The 21228-nt window shown below is 47.7% G+C and overlaps 5 non-coding genes across 5 annotated transcripts; 1 reads left to right on the top strand and 4 right to left on the bottom strand.

The window, feature by feature from the left end:
• Positions 1-5612: 5612 nt before the first annotated feature.
• Trnah-gug lies at positions 5613-5684 on the bottom strand. The gene has a single exon. It is a non-coding gene; the product is annotated as a tRNA-His (tRNA).
• A 6281-nt stretch (positions 5685-11965) lies between these two features.
• Trnag-ccc lies at positions 11966-12036 on the top strand. Its single transcript has one exon. It is a non-coding gene; the product is annotated as a tRNA-Gly (tRNA).
• A 1395-nt stretch (positions 12037-13431) lies between these two features.
• On the bottom strand, positions 13432-13595 carry LOC114682413. Its single transcript, XR_003733031.1, has one exon. It is a non-coding gene; the product is annotated as a U1 spliceosomal RNA (small nuclear RNA).
• A 5298-nt stretch (positions 13596-18893) lies between these two features.
• On the bottom strand, positions 18894-18965 carry Trnah-gug. Its single transcript has one exon. It is a non-coding gene; the product is annotated as a tRNA-His (tRNA).
• A 1467-nt stretch (positions 18966-20432) lies between these two features.
• On the bottom strand, positions 20433-20504 carry Trnae-uuc. Its single transcript has one exon. It is a non-coding gene; the product is annotated as a tRNA-Glu (tRNA).
• Between the last annotated feature and the right edge of the window lie 724 nt (positions 20505-21228).

Genomic DNA, 21228 nt, shown 5'->3' with positions numbered 1-21228 from the left:
CCGTCTTTTAGGGAAGGGGGCCTTGCTTAAGCTAAATAAATAGCCACACATAGCAAACCTCCACACTGAGCTACAATGGAACCAGTGGCGTGTCCAGAAGAGGGAAGCCATGTGGACAGCAGCTCTGTTTTCTTCACACGTGTTACGAGTTCACTTCCTCACCTGGATCTGGCCACACCCTCGGTTGCTAAAGGATCCACTGAATCTCCTTAAGTAAAGCAGGAGATAAAACATTTGCCTTCGGGGTTGTTAAACATGCACTTGTACTTTCTCATCAGGTCCGCCAACCGGCAAATAAGGACACAGAGACTTGTTATTGATTAGGAAAGCCTGGCCACCAGCTTAGAGGTGTCCCACTAGCTCTTAAAACTTAAATTAACCTGTTTCATTTAGTCTACATTCTGCCGTGTGGCTTAGTTACCTCTGTTCTGTACCCTGTGTCTGACTCTTCTGGTGCAATCCACCCGCCTGGATTCCTCCTCCTCTTCCTCTCTCTCCTGGGAAATCCCACCTAGCCTCTCCCGCCTAGCTATTGGCCATTCAGCTCTGTATTACACTAATCACAGCAACACATCTTCACACAGTGTACAACTATCCCACAACAAAAACATGGACTTGTAGAACCTCTCACAGTGGGGTTGTAACCTTAGAGATGGTAAACACCCTGAGGATGCCAAACCTGTCACATTAATCAAATGACACCAAATGTATCCTACTCTTAAGATTGTAAACGTGCTGCTGTTCCAGTCGGCTGACCCTTGGTTTAAACTCTTTTGTAAACAGGCAGTTCTGCTTTTGTGGTTTTGTGGACATTTTGTCTGTCCTAATCAGTTGACCTATGGTTGAACCCAACATCTCCGTATTCTCTATCAATTCTCTGTGTATCCCAATATTGCCGCCGCCGCCATCTTCTCCTATTCCAGTGCAGAGTGAGTAGGCCCAGCATCATGATAAAGAGTTTTACTTCGCAACTCTACTGCCTCTGAGAGTTCTTTGATCTAAAATTGGGGATACAAGAGTGTATTGCAAAAATATATTTAACTTGACGGGTGTGGTGGCATGTGTTTTTAATCCCAACACTCAGGAGACAGAGGCAGGTGGATCTCTGAGCTGAGGCCAGCCTGGCCTACAGAATGAATCCCAGGATAGCCGGGAGCACACAGAGAAACCCTGCCTTGGAAAACATAAAAAACAAACAAACAAAATACCCAAACACTTAATACATATCAAAATCACCTGCGCTATATTTACAAAAACGGGAAAAAAGAATTGCATGTAAAGGGAAACTATAAAATGCCCTTAAACTGTCTGCTATTTCCAGCCACTTTCCTGTCTGTGCACCCATCAGGGTCCTCCAAAGTCAGGTGTCCAGATCCAGCCCTTCATTTCAGCTTGCTGATTCCAGCTTATGCTTCCTCTGCTCTGTATCTCCGTTCGCACCGCTTACCTTCCTCGCCGATGTGACAGAACACCCAACAGAGCACCCTAAGGAAGGAGCACCCTTGTTTCTGTCCCCGGTTCAGAGGATGCAGAGCACTGTGGTGAGGAAGGCAGGGTACCCACAGGGGCTCGGCTCTGGCCCTGTGCTTATTCGCATCCTGGGGACGGGGGTGTGGTGGGGGGAGGGAACGGGACGCCGACCATAACAAAGATGGCAACCTCTCTGGATAGCCCCTTAACGGGGAGCAAGTGCTCCGTCCCATGAGCCTGGAGGGTATATTTTGCTTTCAAGCCAGAACATTCTGCCCCTCCCCCAGAGGAGCCACTTCATAGTGCATTCAATTCAACCTCAAGAGTCCCATAGTCTCAACAATTCCAACACTGTTCAGCAGCTCAGTCACTTTTGAGACTCAAGACAATTCTTCACTACGAAATTAAAAAACTCAAGTTACATTCCTTCAATATGCAATAGTAAACCAAAAGGGTGAAGTAAATGTAAGCGATGGTACAGAGAAACTACTGAACTAGACTGCTCTGTGTGCAGAAAAGAAGAAAGATTTACTGGGGATCAGCCTGCCAAGGCCTACTGGGTGGGGTGGGGAGACAGGGAGAAGAAAAAAATGAAAGAAAAGCAAGCAGATTTCATATGACAGCAGGATGGGAATCTGAGCGATACAGGCTGCCAGATTGACCCGGAACTTGGTGTCTGTCCTTGCCTGAGGTAGGCCTAAATCCCTGGCATCTCCAACATCTTGGGTCTCCATTTCAACTTAGGATTCACCCAAACAGCATCACATGTTGGTCTGTAAGTGCGTCCTTGCCTGGCCCCCTAGGGTTACGGCAAAGGCCTCTTTGGGACTGTAGTGCTACATGCTCCTTTCTACATAGGGCAAAGAGAGTCTGGGAATCCTGTAGGTCTCTCCTACAAGAGCACAGCTCCAGAGCCATCTCACCTTCATGGTCTAATTATTGTGAACTAACTCCACCTAATTCCCTTGCATCATTGGTTGGGGTTTCAACACACGGACTTGGAGTGGAGGCAGACACACGAAGTCTGTTGCAATCTACCTGGAAAGAACAGAACATTCTAAACAATGTGTGCACTCCCACACTTTAGAGATGAAGAAACTCCCTAAAAATCAAAGGACTGCAAAACTTCATTTTTAATTATCTTCTTTATTAAAGGTCTAGAGTTTTTGGCCACGGGGGACAACCAGCCCATATTGGAGGGCATGAGTAGGAAAGGTAAGGTCCCAGAATATTTTGATCTGTATTATACAGCCAGACATGATGGTACAATTTTTTCATACAATATATTTTTATTATGTTTTTTCCTTCCACAACTCCTCCCAAATCCTCCCCACCCACCCAAGTTCATGTTCTTTCTCTCTCATGTTCTTCCAAACAAAATACCAAAAATCAAAACAAACAAACAAAACCACAATAAGACAAGAGATGTCAGAACAAAACAAACTAACGAGGATTCATATTTTGCTAGACAGCTATTCCTGGGCATGGTGCCTGCCCTGGAGTGTGGCTGCTTGACTTTAAGATGTACTGGAGCAGGGTGGTGGTGGCGCACACCTTTAATCCCAGCACTGGGAGGCAGAGGCAGGTAGATCTCCGTGAGTTCGAGGCCAACCTGGGCTACAGTGAGTTCCAGGAAAGGCACAAAGGTACACAGAGAAACCCTGTCTCGAAAAACAAACAAACAACAAAAAACCAAAAAAAAACAAAACAAAAAGATGTACTGGAAGCCATTTTAGACTAGGCAATGGGTGAGTAGCAACAGGAGGCACAAATACATAGATGGACGAATAATAAGATTTGAAACCAACCCACAGCTACTGGATCAATTGGTTTTCATCTCTAGTAGTTCAGTGAGGGAAAGAAACCAGCTTTAATAAATGATGTTGGAACAACTTAACTCAGTGTCCGTGTTGGAGAGCAGAATGTCATCAACTTTATTTCTGTTGAACACTAACATAAACGTTAATTTGAGGCTGTGGGTCTAAAGTGGTACAGTGCTTGCCTGCATGTACATGGTCCTGGGTTTGATCCCCAGCCACACTCAAAAGTTAATTTGATGTGTGTCATAGGTCCAACCTTAAAATCTAGCGGCAAAGTACTTCAAGGAGATGGTGATATGAAGTTTTGCAAAGATGTGCTAAACAGCACCTAGGAAAATATGTATACAAAAAAAAGTGGAGCTGAATTTGGAAGTCTTACTGAAATACCGGATCTTGGGGGGCAGAAGCAGAAGGACCAGCAATTCTGCTCTTCCACAGGACCCAAGTTCAGGTCTTGGCACTCACATCAGATGGGTTATAATTGATGCTCTCTTATAGCCTTCGCTGGTACAGACACATACATATATGCTCCCATAACCCCCCTATAGACATAATTTTTAAAATAATAAAATTTTTTAAAAGGCACACAGAGCGGGCGGTGGTGGCGCACACCTTTAATCCCAGCACTCGGGAGGCAGAGGCAGGCAGATCTCTGAGTTCAGGCCAGCCTGGGCTACCAAGTGAGTTCCAGGAAAGGCGCAAAGCTACACAGAGAAACCCTGTCTCAAAAAACTAAAAAAATAAATAAAATAAAATAAAAGGCACACAGAGAATGATTTCAATGAAATGAGTTAGCTGGAGGTGGTGGTTCATGGCTATAATCCTAGCGTCTGGTACCATGAGACAAGAGGATCACTGTAAGATCAAGGCCACACTCACTGTGCTACGCAGGAATTTCAAGGCTAGATCGGGCTACAGTGTGAGATCTGGTAAGTTTAGCACTGGATGTAAGGACTCTTCTTTCCTGTGAGGAAGGAAGAAGTCTTCTGGGCCACAAACCCTTTCTTCTGCTTTAGAGTGGCTGGTGGGCCCGCCAGCCTTTCCACGACGCTTCAAACAATAGAAACAGAAGCACCTCTTCGTTCATGATGTGGTCACACTCACCAATGAGACCAAAGTAAGGATGGAGGAGTAGCTCCGAGTTGGAGCAGGTACTCAGCACGCTCTGGGCCCCAAGATGGAACGCCAGTGCGATGGAACAGACTCATACCGCCCCCTCCCTACAACATGGTGGTTTGAATGAAACCGGCCCCCATAGACGCCTGCGGAGTGGCACTATTAGGAGGTGTGGCCTTGTTGGAGAAATTGTGTCACCTGGGGTAGGCTTTGAGGTTTCAGAAGCTCAAGCTAGGTCCACTGGCTCACTCTTCCTGCTGCCGGAGGATCCAGATGTAGAAGTCTCAGCTCCTTCTCCAGCACCACGTCTGCCTGCACGCCGCCATGTCCCGCCATGATGATGATGGACTAAACCTCTGAACTGAAAGTTGAAATGTGTCTTTAAGAGTGGTCATGGCATCTCTTCTCAGCAGTAGAACACTGACTAAGACACACTCCAAGCCAGAAAGGACACCACAGAGGGAGTGATAATCCCAGGAAAGTGGACAGACTCCCAAGGCAGGAGAGCTATGAGGCGTGGGAAAAGCCAGGAGGGGACAGAGGAGATACCTTCGTTTGTGTTACTATCAAGGAATAAAACTCTGCCTGGCTTGTGGGCTAATGTCTGTAATCCTACAAAGAGTCCTAGGCAGGAGGATCAGGAATTCGAGCTTTAAGTCAGCCTTGGACCCTCACTTTTTAAGGTGGATGAAAGGACTCGCCCTGCAAGCCTGGCGAACGAGTTCCTTCAACTCTGAAAACTGTCCTCTGACCTTCCTAGGTGCGCCGTGGCTCCCTCTCCCTGTCCCCGCTTCCTCTCTACCCTCCCCCCCCCCCCGCTGGGATGAGGGGAATTCACAGTAACTCGGTCCAGATGTCGACTTTTAAAAACCGTTTTATTGTGAGATGCTCCAGTACTTCTGTTAGCACACAAATACGAAGGAGGGGAACTCTTGAGTGCTGACAACCGCTGGCTGTAGACTGTAGGGATGAGTCTGAAGACGTTCATTTCCAATCCATGCAAAATATTCCCGGCGATGCTGGAAACACGCGGCTGTGAGTGCCCGCCGCCCGGCCCGAGAGTAAGGGTGCCGCCGGCTGGTGACCGAGGGGAGAAGGGGGACGAGAGGAGTGTTGTCGCCCATCCCAGTTCTTGGGGAGAGAGTGTTCAGGTGTTTTGCTCCGTGGCTAGAAATGAGCAAAAGATCGCCGGGTAGAACGGCGATATGCCGTGACTCGGATTCGAACCGAGGTTGCTGCGGCCACAACGCAGAGTACTAACCACTATACGATCACGGCGAGCCACCGAGCGGACGACGAGGACGTTGCCGACGCTCGCACAATTGGCTGGACTTCCGTCTAGGTCCTCCTGGCCCCGACCCCGGCGTCTGCTTCTCCCCGGGTGCCTGCGCGGTACGTCGGCCCCCCGCTGCTCGGCTGGAAGCGAGCGGGACGCGGGTGAATCCGCTGCTGGTTTGCGAGGCCTCTGAGCGGCCTGTGACGCAGACGGCTGTGGCTGCGGCCAGCACCCAGCTGGAAACTTCCTCCCGCTGCGATAAGAAAAAGTTCCCCTCGTTTCCTTCTGTGGCTCACTTGGTTAGTGAGGGCGTGTGACGGTAGGAAGGTGAAAAGTTCGAGCCTCTGCTGCTTTGATTTTCTTTTTCTGTTTTTGTTTTGATGTTTGCCGCACCTACCCCCTGATTTTCGCAACACTTGACAGTGCGACACCTTCATTGTCCTCCAATGTCACGGCTGTGGCTGGTGCCCTTGGAGAGGCTGTGAATGGTGGTCCTGGCCAGCCTGGACTACGTAGGGAGTTCAGCCAGAGGTACGCAGTAAGACCCTACTCAAAAGAGTAACAATGATAAAAAAAAAAAAAAGAAAAGAAAAGAAAAGTTAAAAGTCTTTCTCTTTTCAAAGAGCCAGGGAGGAAGCCAGCCGTACAGCCGTACAGAGACTCTTTTTAATAACAAAACAACCACGAGCAGTTAGGAGCGACTGTGCGGATGCTGGGAATTGAACTCAGGTCCTCTGGAAGAGCAGCCAGTGCTCTTAACCACTGAGCCATCTCTCCAGCCCCAGACTGGATATTTTCAATTGCATAGGGACATATTTCCCTGATCAGATGTTCTGCAATGTGTAACCTGCCGCTAATTCCTCTAGGAAAGCTGCCCTCTCTAACATCTTACTTTTAATCTCTAATCTCTCATTTGGTTGATTTTTAAATATCCTGAATCTCCTTTTGGAGATTTGACCTATGGAATTCAGGCATAATAACTGAAAGTCCTGTCTCCTAGTTCTAACGCCACAACACATCTGATTCTGTTTCACTGATGGGATTTTCTACTTGTCAGGGGTCATGGCCGCCTGTGCCTTGGGCACACCTGCTGTTCCTCGGTTGCTTCCCAGTGATGATAACTGAGTCCTTGGGTTTTGCACAAGCCTAGGAGAGACTGACTGGAATGAGCCCACCTTACTTCCTTCAAACAGCTCATCTAACAGGAAGGGAAAATTGCTAGTCCCAGACATTTGTTCCTTCTCTTTTTTTCTTTTTCTTTTTTTTTTTCTTTTTTTCTTTTTTTGGGACAGGGTCTTACTCTGTGTAGCCCTGGTTGGCCTGGAACTCATTATGTAAATGACCAGGCTGGACTTGAACTCACAGAGGTCTGCTTCCCAAATGCTGGAATTGATTAAAGGTGTAAGGCACACCCCGTGCTCTTCTGTTTTCTTTATGGATTGCATTTGTCTGTGCTGGATGCAGTGATGTTCTCTCCTCACAAGCAGAATTAGCATGCTGACAACCATCTCTGTGACTCCTGGAGTGGTTGTTTTCCTTGTTGCTTTGACCGAATGCCTGACATTAGGAAAGTTGAGTGAGGAAGGGTTCATTCGGGCTTCCAGTTTCAGGGGACACAATTTGGGGCAGTGGTGAAGGCAGGATGGTGCCTGAGATGTTCCATCACACCGAGTCCAAATCAGGAAGCAGAATGCAGAGAGGAAGTAGGCTCAGGCTACCTAGTGTCAAAGCTGATCTCTAATGACCTACTTGTTCCTGCATGTTTCTACTTCCCAAAGGTCACACAGAGCCTTCCAAGACAGTGTTACTAGACGGGGACCAGTGTTACTATTCAGACACTTAGCCTATGGGAGCCATTTCACAGTCAAACCCCAATCATCTTTCACAGGTGTTACGTTAGACCTGCATTTCCACGCCTGTCTGATTGAAGCAAGCTGTTTTTAGAAGTGCCAAAGGGACTTGCCTGGTGACTGCCTCCCCCTAAGTCCTGGTTTCAGAGAGCAGCCCCTCACTGGCTTGAGGTCCCTTTCATGGGGAAGGATTAAGGTTGATAGAAAACAGCTGTTGAGATAATTTGACTGTTAGCACCTGGACAGAAGGGGTGGGGGGTGGGGACGGGACTCGGGACTCCAGGCTGCCTGTGTCGTAGATAAGTGTAATAGAAAACAACTGTCAGGACAATTGGCAGTTAGGAGGTGTCTGGGAACACACACCTTTGTAAAGTAAAAGGACAATCATATATCACAGGTTCAGGAGTTTAGCAAGACAAAGGGGTGGGTGTATATCATGGAGTCACAGGTTCGATGTAGGTTGAAAATTGGTTTGCAGGACACATTAGGCTTAGGAAACAGAAACTTATCCTGGTAAGGTATGGAGACTTAATAACAATGTATAACAATGTGGCTCCTTAACAACAATGTGGCTTCTGTTTTGGTTTCACAATGAAGACTTTAGAAGCGGTGGGACCTGGGAGAATAGAGCCTACGAATGAGGCAGACTAAAGTTTCATGCAATAGCCAACCTTATTTAGAGCAGCAGACAATTTATATTCTGAGGGTTAAGTAAGGTCATATGAACTCACAGAGATCCGCCTGGCTCTGCCTCCCAAGTGCTGGGATTAAAGGCATGCACCACCACTGCCCAGCTGTTGTTTTTTAAGAAAGATTAATTTTAATTAATTATATACAATTATATATATGATGGAATTTATTAAAATGGCTTACAGGCTGTGGCCCAGCTAATCCAACAATGGCTACCTGTGAAGGGAAGGTCCAAGAATCCAGCAGTTGGTCACTTCATGAGGCTGGATGCCATAGCTGGTCTTCAATATACAGTGGAATACTGAAGAAGTAAGCTCCAATGCCAGGAAAGGAGACTTGCCAGTGAAATTGAGGGCAAGCAGGCAGAGAGCAAGAGCTTCCTTCTTTCATGTCCTTATACAAGAGTCCACCAGAAGGTGTGGTCCAGATTAAAGATGGATCTTCCCAATCTGGGTTAAAGGTTTGTCTTCCCATCTCAAAGATCTAGATTAGAAGTAGGTCTTTCCACTTCAAATGTTTAGTTGAGGAAAAAATACCTCGCAGGTGTGCCCAGTCATTTGGCTTTTCAATGTAGTCAAGTTGACAACCAAGAATAGCTGTCCCGGGGGTATATGTGAGTGCATTTGTCCATAGAGGCCACAAGAGGTTATCAGATCCTCGGGAGTTGGAGTTAACAGGCAGTTGTGGCCAGCCAATGTGGGTGCTGGGAACCCGCCTCAGGTGCTCTGGAAGAGCAGCAGGGTCCTTACCCTCTCCAGCCCCAGGTTTGTTTCTTCTTCATCTTTCTTGTCTACTGAGACAAAGCAGTGGAGCCATCCCAGACTCCCACGACACCCCATCTCAGGCAGGTATGGATCAATAATGATGTTGAGTATTTTTCCTGCTGAGCCTCTGGAGTAACCTGAATTCATTGGCTTTGACACACTCAAACCCTGTCTCCAGCACATCATCCCTGCTGTATGTAGAAATAAAGCATTTACGTGTATTCAAGAAAGAAAAAAGACCTCTCAGTGAGGAGAGCATGTAGTTGCAGTTTATGCATTGGGTAGAGAACTTGTATCCTCCAAATCACAAAGAATGGCTACAGTTCAACAGCTAAAAGACAAGCCGATGTATAAGAGACAAAACATTCTGCGGATATACAGCAAGTATACAACTGGCCAACAAGTCCATGTTGGAAAGATAGTCAACATCATTAGCCACTTGGCATTGAAAATGAACACCAGACACTATTTGGTAGCTAGGAGGATTACTGATTTTTTAAAAATCCAAGTATATGATACAAGGATAGAGATGAGGCTCAGATGGCAGAGTGCCTACCTAGAAGGTAGGAGACATGGTTCAGTTTTCCACAGAGCTGCCAGTGGGGTGCTATCCTCTTGCTATGCCAGCACTTGGGAGATAGAGGCAGGAAGATCAGAAGTTCAAAGTTGTCCTCTACCCTATAGTGAGTTCGGGTCTCCTGGATAAGAAGACCCTATATAGAAGGGAGGGAGGGAGGGAGGAGAAGTCATCCTAGGATGAAGGAGGAGGAGGAAGGAGAAAAAGAGGAGGAGGAAGAAAGGAGGAGAGGGAAAAGAAGGAGAAAGAAGAAGAAGGAGGAGAAGAAGAAGGAGGAGGAGAAGGAGAAGAAGGAGAAGAAGGAGTAGGAGAAGAGGAGGAGGAGGAGGAGGAGGAGGAGGTGGTGGTGGTGGTGGTGGTGGTGGTGGTGGTGGTGGTGGTGGTGTAAGATTTCAGAAATGGACCCCGTGCCTTGCTGTGGTCAACAGAAAGTGAGACCCTATACATTTGGCGTGCAGGTCAGCAATCCACTCCTAAGCATATATATGCCCAAGAGAGCCGAAGCCTGATTTCCACACTAAAGCATGTACAGTACCAGTCACAACAGCCAAGCACGCCCATCAACAACAACAACAACAACAACAACAAAAACATTTGGCTGGCTAGGTTGAGGTGGACAGGGACTTAATATTTCTAAGTGAAGTAGAAATTGCTGGCAAGTTCCCAAAGAATCCACACGTTAAGAGAAAACTTACTTTGATCCTTTTAGAAGTTCTGGCGCTGTCACTGAAGAGACACGTCCCAAAGTCTGGGTTGATCTTCATGACTTGGATGCAGGGACTTTGATTTACATCAAGTGGGCGCAGGATCTTATTGGCATTGGTGTCCCGTATAACTGTGGAATACAAGGATGTAGGAAGAGGGATGCCAGAGATAAATTCTCACCTCCGCAGCGTCCTAGTTAGGAAAGGCTGTACTGCACCAAGAACTGGAATTGTGCCTAAGGTCTCTTAGCTCAGCCCTGTGAGAGGCTTTACAGTTGGCCCTTTCTAGCCTCTGACCTAATAATAGCTCCAACAAACCCAAATAACGGTCAACACATAATAATTTAGGACAGGTACAGAAAGCTTTATCAAAATATGGTAATGGGGGCTGAAGAGGTGAGTCAGAGGACCCAGGTTAGAGTACAGCCCCAGGGGATCTGATGCCCCCTTGTGGCCTCACTAGACACCAGCTATGTACAGGGTACACAGACTTACATGCAGGTAAAACACATAAAATTAAAAACAATTAAATATGTAATATTAATGCCCTCCCAGATCCTGGTCATAAAATATATGAGCCACAAGTACAGTCTGAAGACTAACCATTAAAGACCTGTAAGAAAGGATCCCATTGGATCAGCCAGGTGGAGAGGCCCTTCCTTACCAGGTCCTCTTGAGCAACCGCCTTCAATCAAACTACAAAACATTCTTTGTGGATTAAAGCTGTCCCCTCTCAGTCTCCATAGCCTCGAGCACATCCTGAAGAGAAGGCTGTCATCATACCTGTGTAATGACACCTTAACTGTCCTTGTGTTTGTTTTTCAAAACAGGGTTTCTCTGTGGAGCCCTGGCTGTCCCGGAACTTGCTCTGTGTGTGGGGAGGGCTGGGTGGAGGGGGAGAGTGGGTGTGTGGGGAGGGCTGGGTGGAGGGGGAGAGTGGGTGTGTGGGGAGGGCTGGGTGGAGGGGGAGAGTGTGTGTGTGTGTGTATGAATTTCTGCCTCTTTTTGCTTTTGTCCATCTTCTGGGCAGTTTTATGAATGATACGGGAAATGGGCAGTTTTGAGGTGCACGATGTGAAATCCACGAAGAATCAATAAAAGCTTTAAAAAAGAATGGTAAGCATTCTCACACAAACGGAACTCAGTTAGGTTACTACTTAGGGTCACCTCCGTAACGTCCTGGAAGAGCAGCTATTGGACGCCATAGGCCCAGCGAAGGAAACATCACATAAACCTGAAAAACGGTGGCTGGTTTGTGCACACCTCTTCCCCTTCCTGTCCAGTCCAGAGGGACGAGGATGAGCACTGTCAGAGAATGTTTTCTTCCGTCCGTTTCACACAGACAGGGTCTGTTACGGAACTGGCGCCAGGACCTGCGTCAAGGGTGTTTTTGACGGCTTCTGAATTGAGCACAGTTTGGGCACCAGGAAACGTCAAGGGAGACTTTGCAGAGCCACGAGTTTGAGCTGGAATTGGCATTTCCCTTCTAATGAGCTGAAAGCCAGGCAGAAGTAGAAGAGATTCTGTAGGTCATGCCCGAAACTCCTTGAGTGGCTAATCCGGCCCAGATTTATCATAGCCTGGCATGTAGGAGGACCTGTGTTTCCTCCTCAACCCTGGAAAATTAAAAAAGTCACGAGGAAAGCGTGGTTTCTCTTACCTTTCCTCGATGTGCTGGCTGAGAGCATCCTTAGGGGTGCATTGGTGGTTCAGTGGTAGAATTCTCGCCTCCCACGCGGGAGACCCGGGTTCGATTCCCGGCCAATGCAGCTTGTCGTTATTATTATTTTTCACCTCTTCTGCCTGCCACCCACAGTACTTTTTTATGCAAACAGAGAACGGACCAGGACCCAAGTCTATCCTTTCAGACTGTTTTTGGCTAGAAATGTTAACAGCGAACTTTACTAGCAGGTAAGTACTCTCATTTATCAACGAGTTTCGGCATAAATTTGAATATCGAATACCGCTACCACAGCTGTTCCATGATTTCCAAGCTCTTCCTGTTTCCATTCAGACACCCTCAGCCTGAGCTTTTTATTCTCATGGCAGAAGACGGCTTCACACCGGTATTCCAGGCAGGAAAAAGAGGAGAGGGCGGGCGGGCAGAAGGTATTCAAACGTTTTTGTTCAGGGAAGAGTGCGGTCCCCAGAGGCTTCCGCCTATCTGCTTTAGACTGTAACTGAGTTACCTGGTAACGCCTGGCTGGAAGATCCAGGGAAGGGGTGGCTATCAGGCTTGTGGGGGTTAAACCCGGCACACGCCTTTAATTCCAGCATTCCGGAGGCGGAAGGATCTCTGAGAGTTTGAGATCATCTTTATCTAGAGAGTGAGCTCCAGCCAAGCAGAGGTGAACGGTGAGACCTTGTCTCAAAAAAAAAAAAAAAAAAAAAAAAAAAAAAAAAAAAAAAAAAAAAAAACCAACCAGACAAAAAGTTTTTCCTCTCTAGGGACCCTGTCTCTAAAAGAGAAAAACAAAGCGGAGAGGTTTGGAAGGCTTTCCGTCTCCATGGATCCTGTCCTGGTAGTTCTCCGCAAGCCCGAACCGCACTTAATGAAGACTCAAGCAGAAGTCTCGGGGTTAAAATGTCTCTCAACCGCAACCATCCCTTTTGACAACAATATTGTATGAGAACGGCCACTAAATAAAACCCTAAACGTAGAACTAGAAAAACATTACGTTAGAAGACACAGGACCCAAAGCCCAGGGACTTAAAATTTGCAGTTCCCACCGGGGTTAAATCCCAAACTCAGAGCACGTGTCTCCCGACAACCTACCTGGGTTGGACTCCAGACACCCGCAGGAGGACTCTCTCCTGACCTCCGCGGTGCCAGCGTCACCATTAAGGTAAGCACTTAATGTACAAAGTAGGCAAAATATTCACACACAGAAGCTTCAAAATCAGAAACCCCGTTGTCATATTGCATTCTCATTTCAATCCAGACCACAAAACGAAGAAAAAAGCATCCCAATATTCATCAAGGAACCTTTTTATTACCTTCTTTTTACACGTATCTGACGAAGCGCGTTAAACGAAACCAGGAGTAAGACAGACACTACAGAAATAAGGCAGAAAAAAACTTTATAAGAAAAGGTAACCAAAGTAAGGAACAGCACTTCTACGCTACGTGTGCTACTTAGTCTGTTTTTATTTTCAACAAATACCAGGGGAGAGCGCGAACGCAGTCCCCCACTACCATAAATTATGCAGTCGAGTTTCCCGCATTTGGGGAAATCGCAGGGGTCAACACACCCCAAGTGCAATGGGTGAGCCTCGCCCTGGGAAAACCACCTGCTTGATCATGGTGTCTCCCCTGCCAGGTAAGTATGCTCGCCTCCCCAACACACACCGCTCAGCCACCCCGGACCTGCGCTCTCAACACACGGTCACTTCGCCGCGTGCGCTTGCTAGCTTTCTCAGACGCACACTTATGTTCTAAGTACATCTGCCACCCACGGCCGGTCACTCCTTCCCACGCCATGAGAAATCTCTACAGTTTGTGAAGAAATGTAGACGCGGCAGCCCCTGCGCGCCCCTCATCTGCATAGACCACGCCCCTTAGCGACAGGTCCCGCCTTTGGTCGCTTGCCCTTCCTCCCTGTGTGGGTTTATCATCATCGCATTTTCGCTATTTAATCGGCTCATTGGCTGTAGCAAAGGTTTACAGCATCACCTTTACTTTCCCACAGCCTGTGCTCAAGGACTATTCTTCCCTTCCTGGCGCTTACGCTGTTCTTATCATGAATTTTGCTTCTTCCAAGTTTGTAGAACTTCATAATTTATTGTTATTATTTTTGTCTAAACAGTCAGTTGTTGGGGAATATCATTTTAAGGCGTGTTACTTTTGTTTATGCCGCATTTGTTTAACTCTGTGAAGCTGTGTTACTTTGCCTATTTAAAATACTGATGGTCTAATAAAAAGCTGAACAGCCAATAGCAAAGCAAGAGAAATGATAGGCAGGGCTGGCAAGCAGAGAGAATATATAGAATAAAGAGACTATATATAAAATGAGAAATCTGGGAGAGAGAGATCTAGTAGCCAGAGAGGAGGAGGACTCCAGGGGCCAGCCACCCAGCTAAACCGCCAGACATGGAGTAAGAAGGAAAGAAAAGATATACAGGAATAGAGAAAGATAAAAGCCCCAGGCCAAAGATAAACGGGATAATTTTAAGTTAAGAAAAGCTGGCTAGAAACAAGCCAAGCTAAGGCTAGGTATTTATAATTAAGAATAAGCCTCTGCGTGTGATTTATTTGGGAGATGGGTGGCGGGCCCCCAAAGAGTAAAAACAACCAACAGCAATTTTTGTTTTGTTTTGTTTTGTCTTATTTTTTTAGGGCAAGGTTTCTCTGTATAGCCCTGGCTGTCCTGGAACTCTGTAGACCAGGCAGTCTGGCCTCGAACTCAGAGATCCTCCTGCTTCTTCCTCCCGAGGGCTGGGACTAAAGGCGTGTGCCACCACTGCCTGGCATCAATCAGTCTTTTCCCCCAAACAAAAATCTCTCATTTGTTTCTGATGTTCGTCATAACTTTTGTAGAACCAAAGGCAATAGAACCATCGATGTTCCAATGTAATATTCAAATTCACAACACACCCTTTTTTAAATCACACTCATCAGTATAACAAACTTTCTATAATACTTCCTGACTGAAGTAAGCAGGAGGTACAAGAGGAGGGGGCGGTCAACACCTAGACATACTCTTACATTTGTGAGCTGCCCGGGAAGCCTTCCAAGACCAGCAGTTCCCTTGTGTTTTCACCTAAGTGCATCTGGAAAAGACTGCCCTGAAGACGCACAGCTTCTTGTGAAGCAGCTCATCTAATAGGATGGTAACAAGGTAGTTAGCAAGGCTGGATGGGCTCCTTGGGCTTTATTCTTCACAGGAAGTTCAAGTCTCCTGCACTGCATCCATCCAGGTTCCTGCCATCTTTAAAATGACCCAACTAGCTAAATGCATCCTGCACAGTCCAATTCAAGAAAGAGAAATGGAGCCAAGTTTCGCTAAACCCTCTATTAAAAAGCATATAAACCACCTAGCGGTGAGTGTCCATGCCTTTAATTCCAGCCCTTGGGCACTTGGGAGACAGAGAGGCTAATTGATCTCTGTGAATTCAAGGCCAGTCTGGTCTACAAAGTGAGTTACGGCCAGGATTGTTACACTGAGAAACGCTGTCTCAAAACAAACAAACAGCATATAAACCCAGATCCCCAGGGGCCAGACAATGCTCCCTCTCTGGACACCCTGTCCTGTGTGATGCAGAGGACTCTGGCTTAGTGTAGTGTGTATTTTGCTGCAATATCTATGTGTGCTGTGGACCACAAACTTCTCATCCTGTAATTCTTGATAGAGAAACAGACTTGTGGAAGGGGAGCTACCAGAGAGTGACACCAGGTCTCCGTGACCCACATACTTTCTACTCTCGATCCCCTCTGCTCCAGCCATCTCCACCCTTCTCTGTCCCTCACGGTCCAGGCTGTTCTCATCTTCCCTACCACCTTCCAGATGTCAGCTTTCTGAGGTCACTCTTGATGGTACCCTAGCCTGTGGGTAGGAGGCACATATCAGTCCATATTTGGCCATGACAGGTTGTTTTGTGGGGTGCTCAATTGGGGCACAGTCATTCCATCCCACCCAAAACACATGGGTGACCTCATATTTCCCTGCTCCCTGCCTTCATTCACCCATCCAGTACTTTCAAGTGTTTGGCACTGCTCTGCTTAACATCCGAAAAGAAAATCCTTTCTGAGGTGAAAGATCTGTTCAGAACACAAACACCCTAAAATAGTACCTTTTCCATGAATATCATCTCTGGACTTTCAGAATGTTCTAGACATATCTCCATCTACTCTAACCTCCCCAGAGCAGGTGTTAAGGCTGCACACCTCTGAGATGCCACTGATACCCAGAGAAGGGAGGGAGAAGCTTGCAGTGCTCCATGGGAAGCATCAGACCTCAGAGAACAGGCGAGCCTTAGAAAAACTCACTGAGGTTTTCTGCACCTACATTATAGAACAGGTTGGTAGGAGAGCTCTCCACATATGTTCCAAATATTAAATGACACTTTTGGTTGAAACATGGAGTCTGGGGACTTCAGTGGAATAAACGTTTTGTTAGCACTTGCCATTATTACTGATGTGGGTGCTGCCGCTCCTGTTCCGATAGTTGGCATCAACTTTTCAAATAAATATGTTCTCTTTGTAGTATGAGTGAAGCAGTATTTATCTAGATATTTCCTAACCCACAGACATTGAATTTGGTCCCTTATTTATTGTCATCAATATTGCTGTTGGAAGCCAGGTACACATCTAATACCAGCATTTGATAGGCTGAAATAGAAGGATTTGGATTTGATTCCAGCATCCACATGGTAGCTCACCGCCATCTATAACTCCGGTTCCAGAGCTTCTCTTCTGAACTCTGTGGGTACCAAGCACACATGTAGTGCACATACATACATACGTGAAGGAAAACACTCATACACATAAAATAAAACAAATAAGTCTAGAAAAAAAGATTTTGTCAGAGATTTTTGCAGGGCAGTTAGGCAAGTAGACATAATGACAACCATATTGGAGAGAAGCACAATTTGTATTTGCAGATTTGTTAACCATTAAGGAAACAAACTAAAGGTAAATTGGGCTTGTCAAGCTGATGATCTCGGGATGGTTGCCAGGTCACAGATCAGTAGACAAAGATCACCTCTGTTTCCAAGCACTAACAACGAACTCCACCGGGGGCCATTCTCTTTTAGTGTTGTGGGTTGGAAAATCACAGCTGTGCTAGTGTCGGCCTGTAGAATCCTCTTTTGTCCGGGCTTCTCTGAGTGTTCAGGTAGGTCCTTATGTGCCTGGGGACATGCTATTCCTCAGGACTCAGGCCATTGTCTGCGCTGAGCCCTGGGCCTGAAATCATTTTCCCTAGCCCTGTTTTATCTCTGTTGTTGAAAACCCAGGCAGCTATATGTGAAGCATGGAAACCATGGGCAAGACATCTTAAGTATCCCACGGTCATGAATGTATACACAGGGAAGATGCTGATGAACAGGAGATGTTTTATTTTGCCTTACCAACAAAACCAATTTAATTTCTTCATTAGAGATTTAGGCCCCATGAACTAAAAAGAATTTGAACTCATTTTCGATGAGCACTCATGTTTAAATTTATTTGTTTTGAAGCCCTCTCACTTTTGGCCCTGGGTGGCCTGGAACTCACTGTGTGGACTAGGTTCACAGAGATCTGCCAGCTTCTGCCTCCTGAGTGATGGGATTAAAGGTGTACAATAAGCCAATACGAATAGAAGTCACTTGGAGAACTATGTAAACATGTGATACAGTATATATTCAAAAGTATGCATACAGAAGTATGTAATTTAAGATGATGTGACCCTTAGGTTGAAATCATAATCATGAAACAAAGTAATATAGCAAAAATTCACCAATTTGTTTTAAAGTTTTGAATTTAAATGTGGAATGGAATGAAATAAAGATCACCTGTATACTTGGTGAAACTGTAAAACCTTTTGCTTGAATAATTTCTTTTTTAACCTTTTATTATTGTTGTTGATGTTTTGGTTGGGTTTTTGTTGTTTGTTTGTTTGTTTGTTTGGTTGGTTGTTTTTGTTTTCGTTTTTTGAGCCCTCCAGTGTTGCCAAAGGGAAGACTGTCCCTGTAGGGGACATAACTAGCAATGGAGATGGCCAGATGCTATGCAATGTCCTCACATAGGCAGAGAAACAAAAAAGACTCCACCCTGAGTGTGACAGGGACACCTACCTGTGAAAGGCGATCGGTCGGCTGAGTGCGGTGGCTCACGCCTGTAATCTCAACAACACTTAGGAGGCTGAGTGAGGAAAGAGGATGGCAGCGAGATCAGGTCATTGGCTGGGCTATAGTTCTGTGAGGGTAGCTTGGACTACGGCGTGAAAGTCTGCCTTAAAATAACAGGAGTCAAGTCTAGCACCAGATGGTGAGGGCTCTTCATCTGTAGGTGAGTGTTCCAGGCTCCAAGACCTGCCTTATGCACTCGGTGGGGTACGCAGAGTGTGTTTTCGCATGCCTCTCCCCATGTCACAGCAGGAACGCTTCTTCACCCAGTGTTCATTCAAACAGTGTAGTCACACTTACCAAGCTCAAAGGTGAAGAAAAGTACTTAGTATGCCCCTGGCCTTTGGATGAAGTGCAGTGTGCTTGTAAGGACACACACAGTCTCTCTCTCTCTCTCTCTCTCTCTCTCTCTCTCTCTTCTCTTCTATCTATCTATCTCTATCTCTATCTCTCTATCTCTCTCATCTGGTCTTGCTGTGGGAAAGTAATTCATAGTAACCTGATCTGGGTGTAAATGTTTGTCAAAATCAAGGCAGGGGTATATTTGACTCTAACGGAAATGTGGTTCAGTCCTTTTCTGTGAGCATAAAAACCGGGGGAGTAGAACACAGAACAGCTGCTGAAAGATTTAAGTTTCGTTCCTGTTTAACTGGGAGAATCCCTGGACGACGCTGGAAACGGGCTGTTGTGAGTTGCTCAAAGGCAGCGATCCCATCCAGAGTCTGGGCGGGGCTCTGAGCTCCCCGGGCCCCCTGGCGGCAGATGAGCTTGACGCAAAAGATCGCCGGGTAGAACGGCGATATGCCGTGACTCGGATTCGAACCGAGGTTGCTGCGGCCACAACGCAGAGTACTAACCACTATACGATCACGGCGAGCCACCGACCGAGCGGTGAGGACGCTGCTGGCGCTGACGCAGTTGACTGAGCCTCAGTCCCGATCGGCCCAGACGTGCCCTGCTCTCTGTCTGTTCCGGCCGGAGCCCCAGTGGGGCGCAGCCCAGCGCCGGCGCGGACCGGTCTCTGCAGGTTTTCGGAACCTCCTGTCCCGCAGGAGGGATTTCTTGCACGCGTCTGCGCCTCGGTCGGGAGGTGAGAGCAGCTGCTAACTGTGAAATCAAGGTAGAGTTCAGGTTGACCCGATATTCCAGTGCAGAGCAGGCATAGTAACACACACCCGTAATCCCAGCGTTTGGAGGTAAAAGGCAACAGGATCAGGAGTTGAAGGTCATCCTCGGGTACAAAGTGAGTGCCAGGGAGGAGTCTGGGATACTGTCAAGGAAGAGAAAGAGGAGGGAGGAGGAGGAAGGGGAGGCGAAGCAGCAGCCACTAAATCAAAAGGCCGCCACCAAGACCGGGGTGAGTGTGAGGGCGGCTGATGCCCTTAGGACGGCAAACTAATTATAAATCACCATCAGAGCCTGAGCTAGGAAGTGTCCCGTCAGCGACACAAGCTGTAGTCACCGGAGAGGAGGGACCCTCAATTAGGAACGTGCCTCCGTGAGACTGGGCTGTAGGCAGACCTGTAGGGCATTTTCTTAATTAGTGATGGATGCAGGAGAGCGCGGCCCGTTGTGGTCCCAGGCTCTATAGGAAAGCAGGCTGGGCAAGCCGAGCTCAGTGCGCAGCACCCGTCCGCGGCCTCTGCACCAGCTCCTGCCTCCAGGTTCCGACCTGTGTGAGCGCCTGACTTCCTTCGAGGATGGACTACAGTGTGGAAGTGTAAGCCAGATAAACCCTTTCCTCCTCCAGTTGCTTCGGTCACGGTGTTACATCAGAGCAAGAGAAACCGTGACTAAAACAGCCTCGCTGGACAAGCTGGGCCTGGGCTGTCCAGGAAAACCCAAACGGCCTCCACCTGAAGCTTCTCTAAGACCTGGACCACGACGGTGTTGGGTTCCGAGGGACAAGAGGGGCTTCCCTAGGAGGACCCAGCCTTCCCCCGGTCTTCCAGGCGCTGACCCTGACAAGGGAGAGGAGCCACTGTAGCCCAACCAAGAGGTCCTGATGTGTGGGAATTGCTCTCCAAGGATGGCGCACATCACAACGGGAAGGACTCCGGAGTGGGAAGATGCTAAGTCGGGAGTTTATGGGAAGGAACAGTCAATGTCGTCCCAACTTTTGAGTGCTTGGGAGGTTTCGTTTTCCTTCTCTGAGAAAGAACAGTTGGAACTAATGTCCCCCGCTTCCCCCCTCTCAACCCCGCAAAGACCTCTCAGGATGAGCCCACAAGACTGTGCTTATTGGAAGTCTTCTGGGGTCTTCTGAGTCCAAGGCAGGGCTCCTGTGCCTCGGAGCAGTGCTGAAGGAGGACCGCGGAATTGAGAGGCTGCTAAAAGAAGATTCCCTGACCGGGAATCGAACCCGGGCCGCGGCGGTGAAAGCGCCGAATCCTAGCCACTAGACCACCAGGGATGTGCCTTATACTGTCCATTGACCTCTTTAAGGAAACTCCCAGGAGGAAACCCTACTCGCTCTCCAAGGCGGGCGAGCCAAGCTCTGAGCCCGCTCCTCCGGTCCAGGCCATCATCTTCTCTCCCCTTTACAGCCTGGGGAATGGTCTGCCTCTGAAACCAGCCGACAGGAGAGCGCATGGGACCCCACTCCACTCCAGCCCTCGCACCAAGCGCGCCAGGATGGCGCATCTCTCTCTTCCTCTGAGCTCCGGGTTCCTGGAGGGTAAACTGTCGGGTTGGCTCGCGCGCGGCGAGCCGGCGAGTCCTCCTGGCCCAGCTGTGCTCCAGCTGTGCTCAGGGTGAGATCAAGGCGAATGGACTTCAGGAGGAAGACTCTCGATTTTCAGACCCTGTTCAGCCTGGAGGGATTTAGGCGGAGGGGAAGGGCTCGGGCTGCAGCGTCCTGGTCTCTGTCTCTCAGCCACGTGGATTCCCCGGATCGTGGGAAGCTGCGGGTGGAAAACCCTGTGTGTTTGTGACCGCAGGCCCTGTTGCCCTCCTTCACCATCGCCTCTGCACACTCCTCTCCCTACCTGACTCCTTTCCCCGTCTCTTCCTTTCAGATTTTTTTTTAAGACAGGGTCTTGAGACCGCACCTCCGGCTGCGTTCCGTCGCTTTTCGTTCCCATTTCCTTTCCTTTTGCCTCCTCTGTCTTCCTTCCGTGTCTCTTTCATAGAATTGA

This window comes from Peromyscus leucopus, chromosome 6 (assembly GCF_004664715.2).
Source record: "Peromyscus leucopus breed LL Stock chromosome 6, UCI_PerLeu_2.1, whole genome shotgun sequence".
NCBI lineage: Eukaryota > Metazoa > Chordata > Mammalia > Rodentia > Cricetidae > Peromyscus > Peromyscus leucopus.
This window is presented reverse-complemented; position numbering and strand designations above follow the sequence as displayed.